The sequence below is a fragment of the Heteronotia binoei genome, chromosome 1, assembly GCF_032191835.1.
Source record: "Heteronotia binoei isolate CCM8104 ecotype False Entrance Well chromosome 1, APGP_CSIRO_Hbin_v1, whole genome shotgun sequence".
In the NCBI taxonomy this organism is placed as follows: Eukaryota; Metazoa; Chordata; class Lepidosauria; order Squamata; family Gekkonidae; genus Heteronotia; species Heteronotia binoei.
Genome location: NC_083223.1, coordinates 101,435,244 through 101,448,508, shown reverse-complemented (window position 1 = coordinate 101,448,508; position 13,265 = coordinate 101,435,244). Strand labels below are relative to the sequence as shown.

Sequence of the window (13,265 nt, the reverse complement as noted above, 5' to 3'; positions counted from 1 at the left end):
GTTTAGGCGTGTGGCTAAAACAATCCTTTTCCTAACGCAGCACTGTCAGAAACACGAACACACCCTGGGCTGCTGATGCGCTGTACAAAACGAAGCCCGCTACTCCCGCCTTTCCAAGTGCTGCGCCTGCCAATAAGGATCGGAGTCCCCTGTCCCAGAGGCGCTTCGCCATAGGTCGGCTCGGGATGTCAGTCTTAGGCCGCCCCCTGCTTTGGGAACTGACGCAGGGGTGAGGAGGCGAGGGACGGTGAAAGAAGGCAGCGGAGTGCAGGCTTCGTCCGCGCGAGCTGGCCAGGAGGCGCGCCAAAGTAGCGATGCTGCGGTTGCGCCATCTGTCAGGAGCCTGGGTGGCGGCGGCGGCGGCGGCCGTGGTGGGGATGGTGCTGGGAGGGGAGGAGGCAGACTGAGGCTGAAAGAGAGAGCCAGACGGAAAGCGAGCCTCGTTGCCCGAGCACATCTCCGGGCAGCCTTGCGCCAGACAAAGCTGCCGCCCCCTTCCTCGCCCGGCTCTTGGAGCCCTGCAGCTGCTGAGGCGGGGAGTTTTGACGTCCACCTCCCCCCCCCCCCTCGTTATTTCGGTCTTTGCCTTGGTAATAAAAGGGCTTGGCTGAGAGCAGCGAGAAATCATCTGGAGAAAGGACTCGGACCGCCGCCCTCAGGACCCCGCAGAGAGCAGGGAGGGGGGGCGTCCGCCTGCCCGCGCGAAGGTGGCTCTGCAGACCCCGCAGTCCTGCTGCGCTTCAGGTAAGAAGCAGAACGCGCCTCTCCTGCCCGCCCTCCGCTGCAGCCCCTGCCTCGTGGAAGGGGGAGTGGGGCATGCGCCGGCTTTTGTAGCACTGGGCGGTTTCCCCCACCCCCACCCCCTTTGTGTGTGCGCACTTCTCTTTCGGAAGTGTATCGCTCCAAGGCTTTATTCATTCAGATCTCCCTTCGCCGAGCCCGGTGCGTATAACGTGCGCCTGGCAAAGGAGAGGTGGGAACGACCAAAGGGGTAGTAGTAGGTAGAAACGTGGGCGGGGTGATCTTTCGGAGGGGGGCGGCGGGTAAATGTGGAAGGGGAGGGCGGAACCATCCTTGCCAACAGAAATGGCTTGCATTTGCAGTGCCATCATTGCGTTAAATGGGGAGGGGGGTGGGTGGGAGAAGAATGATGTACGTTCCGGAGAACAATATACGTTAAATGCATATAGATCCGGCGATTTACTAGGTATCTAGACAGGTCTAGGAGCCTGCTGTCAGCATATGGCATTTGTACATGGATAATTTGGGTGGAGTTCCTGTTGGCTGAAGAGGTTCTGTGCTATCATCTTAGCACGAGGCTTTGGCTTTAGAAGTTTTTGGGGGTACTAGGTTTCTGGAATGTTGTGTATGAGTGTGTGTATAACAGTAGGAAGGGAGGGTGCCGTTATAAAAGTGCCAGAGTCGTGCCATCAAAACAGATGTGGTTATTGATATGAGAGCCTGACACTTCAGGGAATTGGTCCTTGTTGTGACCCTGCTGGTTGCAGTGATGGTGACCACTGTTATCAAATGATGCAGTTTTCAAATAAGGGATGATTTACAGATGTTATCTTTGATTTGCAGGATATTAGGGAGTGGGGGCTTTCTTTGATTCACAGGATGGGAGCTTTCTGAAACAAGGGCTGTTGCCTGCTAGATTCTGTGATGTGTAGAGAATCTGGAATACAAGATGCTTCTTGAGAAGAAGGGAAACCCCCTTAAAATTACAGCATTTGACAACTCCTGGTGGGGTGACACATTGTCTTGTGAGAGGATCAATTAGATAATGTTCTGTGGTGTGTTGAATGTTGAAGAGCGTGATAATGACTGGGGTGATGTAATCCTTTAATAATTGATAGTCCTATACAGCTGGGTTTTCAATGCACACATGCTGCTTTTCTCTCCCTTTGAAAAATGTTGAAATTTTTCCAGGTCTCCACCCTCCTTAACTTGCACACAGATTGGAGATTTTACTAGTTTAGGAAGTGAGGAGGGAGAGCCACCAAGATTCATACCCAGGCTCTTATTTGTTGCAGTTTAACTGCAAAAAGGGGGAGTTGAAGAAATAATAAATAAAACGACTCTTCCATCCCTTGCAAATAAAACTTGCAGTGCTTGTGTGTGTGACAAAGAGGGTTTTCAGTAAAGAAAGAAGAGATGCACAAAATGCCCCAAGGGTGGTGAGGTTTTGAAAGAGAGCCTTTTCTTCCTCTTACTGCTAGTTAATTTTTGTCTTTTCCCCAGAGGCGGCTTCTTGTTCTTTCAGAAGAGACCGCCAATCTCTTAGCCCCTTTTCAAGCAAATTTAGGCTAGTGGAGAAAACTGGGCATCATGCATCAGGCTTGCATTGTATAGTGACAATGTACATTTCACCAACTCTTCTGCTGAAATATTAAATTTGTCTTTTGCTGTATGCATGACTTTGACACTGCAGATTCTAGAATTCAAATGGGGGAGGGGCAAACTCTTACTTTAAAGTAGAAAATACTGTAAGCTATTCATCCAGCAGATATAGTAGAGGAGGAAAATTAAAAAAAAACAACACTTTAAAACTCCCACTACAAGAAGTACAAAAATGCACACACCTCCTCCTGAAATCTCTGTGGTTCATTCCAGTCCTCACAAGTGGAGACCGGGCATGCAAATCCACTGAAAATTCTGCCTGGAAAAGCATGTCACTTTCCTGTCTGTATACATCCTCTACTTCACATCCTTCCTCCTGCTACCTAAGCAACTGTTGTTGCTTCTCTTAAACAGAATATATACAAGTGACTGTTATGCTAGCATTTTAAACAATTTTGATATCCTCTTGCCCATGTTTGGGGGCAGGGTGGGGGTATTATTCTCACTGCAAGTGAATTTAAGTTTTAAAGTGTCTATAAGAGAATACTGAATATCTAATTTTTAAGAAAAAGATGACACTTGGGTGAGGGTGTGCTGAACTCCCACATGCACACTACTTACCTTGATAAATGTTACCTATTCATCGCCTTTATTCCCAGCTAGATACTACCTTAGAAATGTATCTAATGTAGTTTCAGTTACTCCTTACTCACATGCCTGTCTTTTGTTATTACAATAGATCTATTACTTTATATATTACTTTACATATTGACTGAGGCATGCTTGGGTGTAAAACATGGGTCTGCTGCCATTACCATATAGTTTGGGTCTAAGCATGCAAGTGTTTGGAGGAATATGTCCATTCATTTTTGTTAAATAGATGTACCAGTCTGTTAGCTGTAACATGTAGATGTTTCAAATATGGTTAAGGAAGTTTAGATTTCAGAACACAGAGCAAATGAAACATTATACGAAATAAAGTTTTGAAAGTTTTTTAGTTACATTGCTATGATGTCCCCCAATTTTTATGTTCAGAACCCACACACACACATGGATATTTACTTAATTTATTGTAGACACAAAGAACTTAAGCTGGTTATCCCGCTCCCATCACATATACTTTGGCACTGCTCCTGTATCATGTAGTACCTTTTCTTTTCTGAAAGGGTAGCAATGCTAATACAACTATTGCTATCTAAGTGTAAATGGCAAGGCTGGCTTCCAAGATCAGAATAAGGGGATTTGTTTTGTTTTTGGGTGTTTGTGTTTTATTGTTACAGCATTTGTGTTTGTCTTTCTTCAAGAAGAGCTTGGGGCAGGAACATTATATCAGCACTACGAATCTTGAGCATTATTTTATGTATTGCTTCTGCACAGCGGAATCTAGATTCAGGTTTTTGCTATCCTCAGAATAATTGCCTTTCCTGTGTATACTCTTTGGAAACAGTTCAGCTGCTGAGCACAGGCATTAACTAAAGCCTGTAAAAAGCCATGTTTAGAATTTGGCATAATAGCAGCTCCTTTCCTAGTGGATCATTTATCTCATATGAACAATTTCCACCTCCTTAAGGCTAGAACACATATATCCTTTAGAACATTTAGATAAGACATTCACTGTTCTCTTTGATTAGTAAAAGGAAGATATTCAACGATCACTATTCAAAGTCTTTTACTATTTTTTCAAACTAGTGATGATTTGCTGCAGTGCTGTACACAGCAGTACAATTGTATATGATAACATGGTTTTTCGGTTCTGGCTGATCCAAAGTGTATCTCAATCTTTTAATAGCTATAGAACATAAAATAGCATGTGATTTTTTTTTCTTAATTAAAAATGAAAACTGTCTTTAGAGGGACAAATAGTGGGCTTTATCGAATACAAGTTGTCTACTGAATTTTTTTTTTCAGTGAGGACAAGTACTGGATGTTGCATGTGATATCTGTTGGCAGCATTTGCCAACAAAGAAGTTAGCCAAGAAGACAGATGCTTACTATGTATAAAATTCTGAATTTGCAAGTATTGTATGGTTTAATAGGCAACAATTATATTGCTTGAGGAGCCTGAATGATGTTATCCATCTAGATATGGGTGGAGTACTAGAAGAGACCCCAGGGGCCAGCAGCCCTTTGGGCTTCATTAGGAAGAGCACTGTAATCCTAGGCATGATATGATTCGCATTGGATTTATGATGTAATAAATATGAGATTCAACAAGTTGAAACTGCCCACTGTCTTGAAGAGTATGTCTCACAGTACAATGTTTTTAGTTATTGCAGCTAAAGATACTTACCTAATAATTTGGAAAACTAACTTTTTGTTCTAACTTAACGTGCACTTCTCTCCATGTTAGTATATGCTGAATGTTTTATAGAAACAGAGTTTGAAGGAACCTCCAGGGTCATCTAGTCCAACTCCCAGCACAATATAAGAACTTCATAAATATCTCCCCTTGCTCCATGCCCAGAAGATGGCAGAAACCTCCAGGGTCCCTTGCCAAACTGGCCTGGAGAAAAACTGCTGACTAACGGCAAAGTGGCAGTCAGCATTTCCTTGGGCGTATAAGAAAAAACCATGAGAACTAAGCATTGATGCAACCGTTCCTGTCTCCAGACCCCTCACCATCTTCATTGCCCTCCTCTGGACACATTCTAGCTTGTCTGTATCCTTAAATTGTGGTGCCCAGAACCGAACACAGTACTCTAGGTAACTTACCAGAGCAAAGTGATACAGTCACTTCATGTGATCTGGACACTGCAATTCTGTTGATACAGCCCAAAATAGCATTTGCTTTTTTAGCCACATCATACTGCTGACTCATGTTCAGTGCATGGTCCACTAAGACCCCTAGATCCTTTTTGCACATACTATTGCCAAGACAAATCTCCTCCATTCTATAATGATGCATTGGATTTTTCCTACCTAAACGCAAAACTTTACATTTATCCCCATTAAGATATATTTTATTTGTTTTAACCCGGTTCCCCAGCCTGTCAGAATCATCCTGTATTCTGTCCCTATCTTCTACTGCAGGGGTGGCCAATGGTAACTCTCCAGATGTTTTTTGCCTACAACTCCCATCAGCCCCAGCCATTGGCCATGCTGGCTGGGGCTGATGGGAGTTGTAGGCAAAAACATCTGGAGAGCTACCGTTGGCCACCCCTGTTCTACTGTATTTGTGACCCATCCCAATTTAATATCATCTGCAAATTTAATAAGCATGCCCTCTGTTCCTTCATCCAAATAATTTATAAAGTTGTTGAACAAAACAGGTCCCAGGACAGATCCTGGAGGCACTCCACTTGTCACTCCTCTCTACTTGTCACTCCTCTTTGGGTGTGATTTGTCAACTAATTACAGATCCACCTAACAGTAATAGGATCCAAACCGTATTTTACCAACTTGTCAACAAGAATGTTATGTCTATAGCATTCCCCTGAACAAGCAAGGTAGTAACTTTCTCAAAAAAAAGAGATAAGGTTAATCTGAGATGACTTGTTCTTGAGAAACCCATGCTGGCGCTTAGTAATCACAGCCATCCTTTCTAAATGGTCAAGAACTGGCTGTTTGATGATTTGTTCTAAAACTTTCCCAAGTATAGATATCAAGCTGATGGGTCAGTAGTTACCTGGTTACTCCTTTCCACCTCTTCTTGAAGATGGGGACAACCAGGTTTTTTTTGTAGTAGGAACTCTTTTGCATATTAAGTCACACATCCCTTATGTAGCCAATCCTCCTGGAGCTTACAGTAGGCCCTGTGCTAAGAGCCCTGTAAGCTCTTGGGCCATTGGCTAGATCAGGGATGTGTAGCTTAAATATGCAGAGGAGTTCTTGCTACAAAAAAAAAGCCTGGGGACAACATTTGCCTGCCTCCAGTCTTCTGGCACCTCATCTGTTCTCCAAGAATTCTCAAAAATTATGGGCAGAAATTCCATCTGCAGGTTCCTTTTAGTACCTTGGATACAGTCCATCTGGCCCCAGCAACTTAGTTTCATTTAAAGAAACTAGGTGTTTATGTACTACCCATGCTGATCCTAGACTTCAACTCCTTTCCCTTATCATATGTTCTGTTTTTGCCATGTTGAGTCCTCACAAAAGGAGACTGAGAAAAAGTAGCAACTGAGCAGTTCTGTTCTTTTTTCATCACCTCTTACAATTTCACTTTCCAGTCCTTGCAATAGGCCTACCATGTCCTTGCTCTAAGAAAAGAACCCTTTTTGTTGTTTTTAGCATCTCTCACTAGCCTCAGCTCATAGTGATCTTTAGCTTTCCTAACTCTTTCTCTACAAGCACTGGTTATTTGTTTAAATTCATCCTTGGTTATAAGAGCCTCCTTTCATTTCCTAAATGAGTCCTTTTTATTTCTCAAGTCTTTAGAGAGATGCCCAGTTATTTTTCTCACTATTAAACCACTGCAATAAATTGTAAAGTCATATACAAGTATGATTATGCATTCATCACATTGAACCAACAAGGAACAGTTCTTACAGTTCTTGTGTTGGATTGTATTGTTCCTGATGTTAAGGAAGCATTAATAGTAGACCAGAGATTTCAAGAAAGAGGAACATAGTAAACCCCCTCCCCCTGCTTTGCATATGCACACCAAGTGTCCTTTTTGTGTCACAGGAATCATTTTGATTATTTGTTATGAAAATAGGACACTGAACATATTTGTAGTACTTCTGGGTATCTGTTGAGTTGGAACTATATTTGTGAAACATGTATATAATGTCAGCTATTTGACTAGGAAGTAAATATTTCAAGCATGATCAATGCAATACCCAACAGCTGCCGACAGAGTTAAAGGCCTATAACAGGTGCAAGAAGGTTATTTGTTGTACTGAGGTGTTTTGGTTTGAAAGTTAATATCTTTGACAAAAGTTAGTGTCAGACTACAGAGATGAAAAGCCTTGCTGGACCAGAACAACAGTCTGCTCAGCCTACAGTGTCCTACAGTGTCCAATTTTATTCAGGTTTGAATTTGGGTTGTCTTGCTTGTTAATATTTTTGTATTGATTGTTTAAAATTGTAATGGTATATGTTCTTCTTAATCAGCTTAGCAGTCATGTTCATTTATTTCTGTTTTTATATCTGGAGAAAATTTGGGAGATGTCCTCATTCCATAGGCAGTGTAGAGGAGAACACGTTCCTGACTGTAACTCACCAATTCACTGAATTGAGATTTACTTTTCAGAGACTATGGCCTTCACCTAGGAAATCATCATTGCCAAACTGCAAGCAAGGAAGTGAAATGGTCCCTGTGTTACAAGCACTAACTTTTGATGCTTGCTCTGCAAAGGAAAGTTGCATGGTAAATTTTGGTGTCTCTTTTCCTCCCATTGGGGTCCTGATGTGCGTTGAGTCTGTTTTAGAATGCAGATAACAAGGGAGACACTTGGCATACACACTTATATCATTCTTGGACTTTTTGTATTTTTCATCCAGTCAGTGCCTATGTTTCTAATTTCCCAGTACCAAGGGGCTGGTGATAGTGGCAGAAAGTGCTGTCAAGCCACAGCCAGCATGCTAACCTGGAGGGTTTTCAAGGCAAGGAATGAACAGAGGTTGTTTGCCATTGCCTGCCTCTGCATAGTAACCCTGTACTTCCTTGGCTGTTTCCCATCCAAGTACTAATCAAGATTGACCATGCTTAGCTTCTGAGATCTGACAAGATCAAGTTAGCCTGGGCCATCTAGGTTAGACTTAATTTCTTTGTCTGTATGCTCCAGTTCTGTAAAATATGCAAAGATACACACACACAAATATACTAGTGACTAGGCAGATATGGATAATTGGATCTCCCCAAAGAAATACTGTGCATAAAAATTAGGGTTGCCAATCCCCAGGTGGGGGCAGGGGATCCTCCAGTTTGGAAGTCCTCCCCCCGCTTCAGGGTCATCAGAAAGGGGAAGGGGAGGGAAATGTCTGCTGGGCAGTCTGTTATTCCTTATGGAGATCGATTTCTATAGGTATAATGGAGAATTGATCCATGGGTATCTGGGGCTGTAGGGGGCCTGTTTTTTGAGGTAGAGGCACCAAATTGCAGCATAGCATTCAGTGCTATCCCCAAAAGACCCTCCCAATTTTCAAAAAGATTGGACCAGGGAGTCCAATTCTATGAGTTCCCAAAGAAGGTGCCCCTATCCTTCATTATTTCCATTGGAGGGAAGGCATTTAAAAGGTGTGAGGTCCCGTTAAATGTGATGGCCAGAACTCCCTTTGGAGTTCAGTTGTGCTTGTCACAACCTTGCTCCTGGCTCCACCTCCAAAGTCTCCTGGCTCCACTCTCAAAAGTCCCCAGATATTTCTAGAAGTGGACTTGGCAACCCTAATAGAAATGCTAGTCTGGAGTGATGCTCTGTGGAAACATTGGGTTGAATGGCATGGCATGTATGTGAGGCACTCATCTGTTGCACTCACTCTGCACTCATTGGTGCTAGATGTTGCCTGCTCTGGTCAAAAGTTCAGCAATGAAGGCTCCAGAACTTTGAGAATTTCTAAACCTCCAGAAATGCTTTTGAATCTTGGAGGTGATAACAAAAGATTTATTTTTTTGCCCAGTCTTGAAGATATGGAGGGAAACCTAGGTGAGCAAGTTCATATATTATTTGAGTGGCTGGAGATGAAATGGAAAGAGTTGCCAGATTTTACGAACATTGCCAAATAAGGAAAAATGAACGTTGTTGAAGAGGCAGTTACTGTGCTGAAAAATTCATAAAGTCCTACATGGAGTCCATGTGAATGAAAAATCTTTTAGTCAAGAATGCTAATGTGAACCTAGGTTATTGAGAGGACTAGTCAAAAGGAAGTTTAAAAGGAGAATGAAATCTCTCTAGGATGTTTGGAAACTCCTAAAAACTACACTAAGGCCCAAGCTACATGTTATCTCCCAACAGGGCAAATAAAATGCCTCCAGTGCCATTTCAGCTCAGGAAAATGAATGGGGCAGGAGTCTTTCCTCCCCTCCCCCCCGACAAAGGTCCCGATCTTAATTGGGCCCCCATGACACTTTTAAATGAAGGTTCCACTGGGAACTCACAGCTATAGTACAGCTGCAGGTCCCTGTGATGACTCACTTGTGTTGTAACATATAGTTTGGCCTTAACTGAGACACAGATACAATGCATTCCTTGAGTTAGGAAATGTACTACTAAGTGTAAAAGAATTCCTGCATAGTTAACAACCCAAGTCAAGGAAGCAATAAAAAACCAAACAGCTTCATTCAAAAAGTGGAAGGCTTTCCTAGGTGAAGTGAACAAGAGAGGAGCATAGGTTCTGGTAAAGCAAATGTAAATGGACAATAAGGGGAGCAAAAAGAAAATTTGAGAGAGGATTGCTAGAAACATCAAGGCCAACAATAAGCATTTCTTAATATATGTTGGGAATATTAAACTGGTTAGGCAAGACCATTGATTGACAAAGGAAGAAAAGGATTGCTTAAAGGTGATGGGGACATAGCAGAGAAACAGATGAAATTTTTTAGCATTTGTTTTCACTGTGGAAAGTGAATGAATCTGGGTACGGATGGCATACATCTGAAGGTTTTTAAGGAGCTCAAGTACGATATTGTTTATTTAATGAAAAGTATAAAAAGGGATCTGGGGAGGATCCAGGAAATTACAGGCCAGTTAGTCTACCATATGTTGCAAGTAAATTAGCAGAAACTGTTATTAAAGATAGAATTATTTTGTGTGTGTAAAGTGCAGTCAAGTTACAGCAGAGCACACAGAAAAACAAAGTCCTTTGAGGAGAAATCAACATGGCTTCTGCAAATAGAAGTCTTTCTCCTGCCTCAACAGTCTTTTAGAGTTCTTTGAGAAAGTTATCAAGCATGTAGATGAGAGTGATCAGTAGATACTATATACTTAGACTTCCAAAAAACATTTGAAAAGGAATCTCACCAAATATGCTTAACAATCATGGGAGAAGAGAACAGGCCCTCTTATGGATTAACACTAGTTAAATGACAAGAAGCAGAGAGTAGAAATAAATGAAGACTTCTTACAGTAGAGAGAGGTGGGTCTGATAAGCATCAGTTTTGGGACCAGTGTTTCCTCTAAGCTGAATTAGTGTGAGCTAGCTCATGGTTTTTTAGCTCACTCATTTTTGTCTTAGCTCTGAAAAGATGACCCCAGAGCAAACTAATTTATGCAGTAGCTAAATCACTTGCTCACAACTTTAATGTCAGTAGCTCATGAAGCAGAATTTTTGCTCACAAGACTCCATAGCTTAGAGGGAGCATTGGTTGGGACTAGTGCTATTTAACTTGTTCATAATGGTCTGGAATTGAGTGTGAGAAGTGTAGTGTTCAGGTTTGCAGATGATAACAAATTATTCAGGATGGTAACCAAAGGTAGCTGTGAAGAACTCCAGGAGAATGTTTCTAAATTGCAGATATATGCCCAGGAAGTTGTTACATTCGGCCTCCCAACATCTGTTGGCTGTCCCCAGCCCAAGAGACGTCTGCCTTGCCTCAACCAGGGCCAGGGCTTTTTCAGTCCTGGCCCCAACCTGGTGGAATCAGCTCCCTAGCGAGATCCAGATTCCAGACCCTACCTGGCTTATTAGCTTTCTGTAGGGCCTGTAAAACGGAGCTGCTCCGCCAGGCTTTTAGTTGAGACTGTGGGCATCTATTTCTTGATCTGGTTGGCCTCCCCTGTTGGCATTGTCACCTGTGCTATAAAATGGAATAATATCTGCCATCTTTATGGGATAACATCTTGTCGTAATGTGAGACGGCCAGGCTGGGCAATATTATGATGATTTGGAAACTTTCTGAGTGCTGCTGAGTTGTCTGTTCATAAAATGTTTTTATTGTGTTTTATTATATGTTGTGCTCCACCCTGAGCCCTATGGGGAATGGTTGGAATAGAAATATACTAAAATAAATAAATAAAATTCAGTGTTGTTAAGTATAATACACATTGGCAGAAAATACTATAAATATACTCTGATGGGGTCTGAACAGGCTGAAACTGAAAGGGAAAGAGATCTTGAGGTTGTAGCGGCTGGCTTTATGAAGAAGGCAATTCAAGTGTGTGGCAGCAATGAAAAAGGTTAATTCATGTTGCAAAATATTAGAGAAGAACTGAAAATGAACAGTATTGGTAATGTCCCTGTAGAGATCTATGGTGAGAACTTGTTTGGAGTACTGTGGGCATTTCTAGTCACAGTATCTCAAAAAGGGTATTTCTGAGCTGGAAGAAATACAGAGGAGGGCAATTAAGATGGTTAAGAGGCAGAGCACATTTCCTGTGAAGAAAGGGTGAAGCAGAGGTGTTAAACTCATTTTTCTTGAGGGTCAGGTCTTACATAAATGAGACCTTGTTGGGACCGTACAAAGGAAATCCTCCCCCGGCAAAGCAATCTCTACTTCCTCCCCAAGAGATGAGCCTCAGCCAATGGAGAAAATAGAAGCTTTGCTCTGTAGCTCCTGTGACTGAGCAAGCCTGGCAAAGCAAGCTGTGACACAGAAGAAAGCAGAGGAGAGGGAGAAGGAAGCAGATGACTGTGAGTTGCTCATGGGCCTGACAGGAACCCTCTGGGGTCCTGTTCTGGCTTGCCGGCCACATATTTACACCCCTGGGCACTAAAGAGTTCTGATACGTTTCAGTTTAGAAAAATGATGTCTGAGGGAATGTGATAGAGATTTATAAAATTATGCACAGGATGAAGAAAGTAGAGATCTTTTTCTCCCTTTCCCTTAATGTTGGTATTTAGGGCTACTCAGTGAAGTTGATGGGCAATAGATTCAGAACTGACAGAAAGGAATAAATCTTTACTTGAGTGATTAAAATAGGGAATTCACTGGCAGTGGTTGTACTAATGACCATGAGCATGGATGGCTTTTAAAAGAGGTTAGACAAATTCATGGAGGATAGGTTTATCAGTGGCTACTAGCCATGGTTACTAAAGGCACCTCCATATTCAGAGTCAGCACGTCTGAATACCATATTCAGAGGCAGCCTCAGGGGAAGGCCTTGGCTTCTATTCTGTGTTTGTTGGCCCCTCCAAGACAACTGGTTGGCAACTATATGGGACAGGTTGGTGGACTAGATGGCCACCAATCTAATACAGCTGAGCTCTTCTTATGTTCTTATGTTGGGAGGACTAGTAAAGCAGCACAATCCTTTTTTGTCTACCCATACCTTGATTCATTACTGGTTAACCGTCAGGGCCAGGTAAAGAAAGAGACATATTTCTCTCAGAGGCTGCTGTTGTTCTCACTGAGCACAATGAAATTATAGAAAAAATCCATTAGATTCTGCTTCATCTCTGCTTGCCCTCAGCCTCCCATGGAGAAGAGCCGGTGTCAAGATGGTGGCAGGCAGAGAGAGGCAAACAGAATGGAATCTTGATGGCAGCATTCCTCAGCATTAATAAATGGGTCATATTTATGTGGCATTTTGATTCATTACATCCTGAATCTGTATTCATAGGAGCTAGCAAAATTCCATCAGGAAGAGTGCAAATAGTACATGAGGACAAGAGCCATTGCTCATTATTTGTTGCCAGCATCTGATATTCAAATACTTACTGCCTCTGAGCATAGAAATGTTTATAACTAATAGCTTCAGCAGAATTCTCTTCCATGAATTTGTCTAATTCATTTTTAAGGCCATCTCTGTTCAATTTTTATTCCAGTTCTGGGTGCTAGTACTATGTATAACAGCTTTCAGTCTTCTTTTCTAAGCTTTTTGGAAACTTATGAAGGAATCAAAATGTTAGAAAATTAATCTGTATATTACTAGCTCCCCAGGGACTCCTCAGGTTTGCAGAAAGATCTGAAAATTTCAAAACAAACATGGTGTGAGGTTCAGATTCCCTCCAAAAGTGCTTACCGCTGGTGGTTGATGAAAGCAGGAAGCCATGCTGGTTCTAGCAGCAGTGTAGTGCAGCTCAGTGCTCTGCACTGCGTCCAGCAG

The 13,265-nt window shown here is 42.4% G+C and overlaps 1 protein-coding gene across 4 annotated transcripts in view; it reads left to right on the top strand.

The window, feature by feature from the left end:
• Positions 1 to 201: 201 nt before the first annotated feature.
• Positions 202 to 13,265, top strand: part of FYN (FYN proto-oncogene, Src family tyrosine kinase) — a 187,265-nt gene continuing 174,201 nt past the window's right edge. For all 4 annotated transcript variants that reach the window (XM_060238273.1, XM_060238285.1, XM_060238280.1 and 1 more), the window contains exon 1: positions 202 to 744. The gene's annotated coding sequence lies outside the window, so the exon portion shown is untranslated. The remainder of the gene's footprint in view (positions 745 to 13,265) is intronic.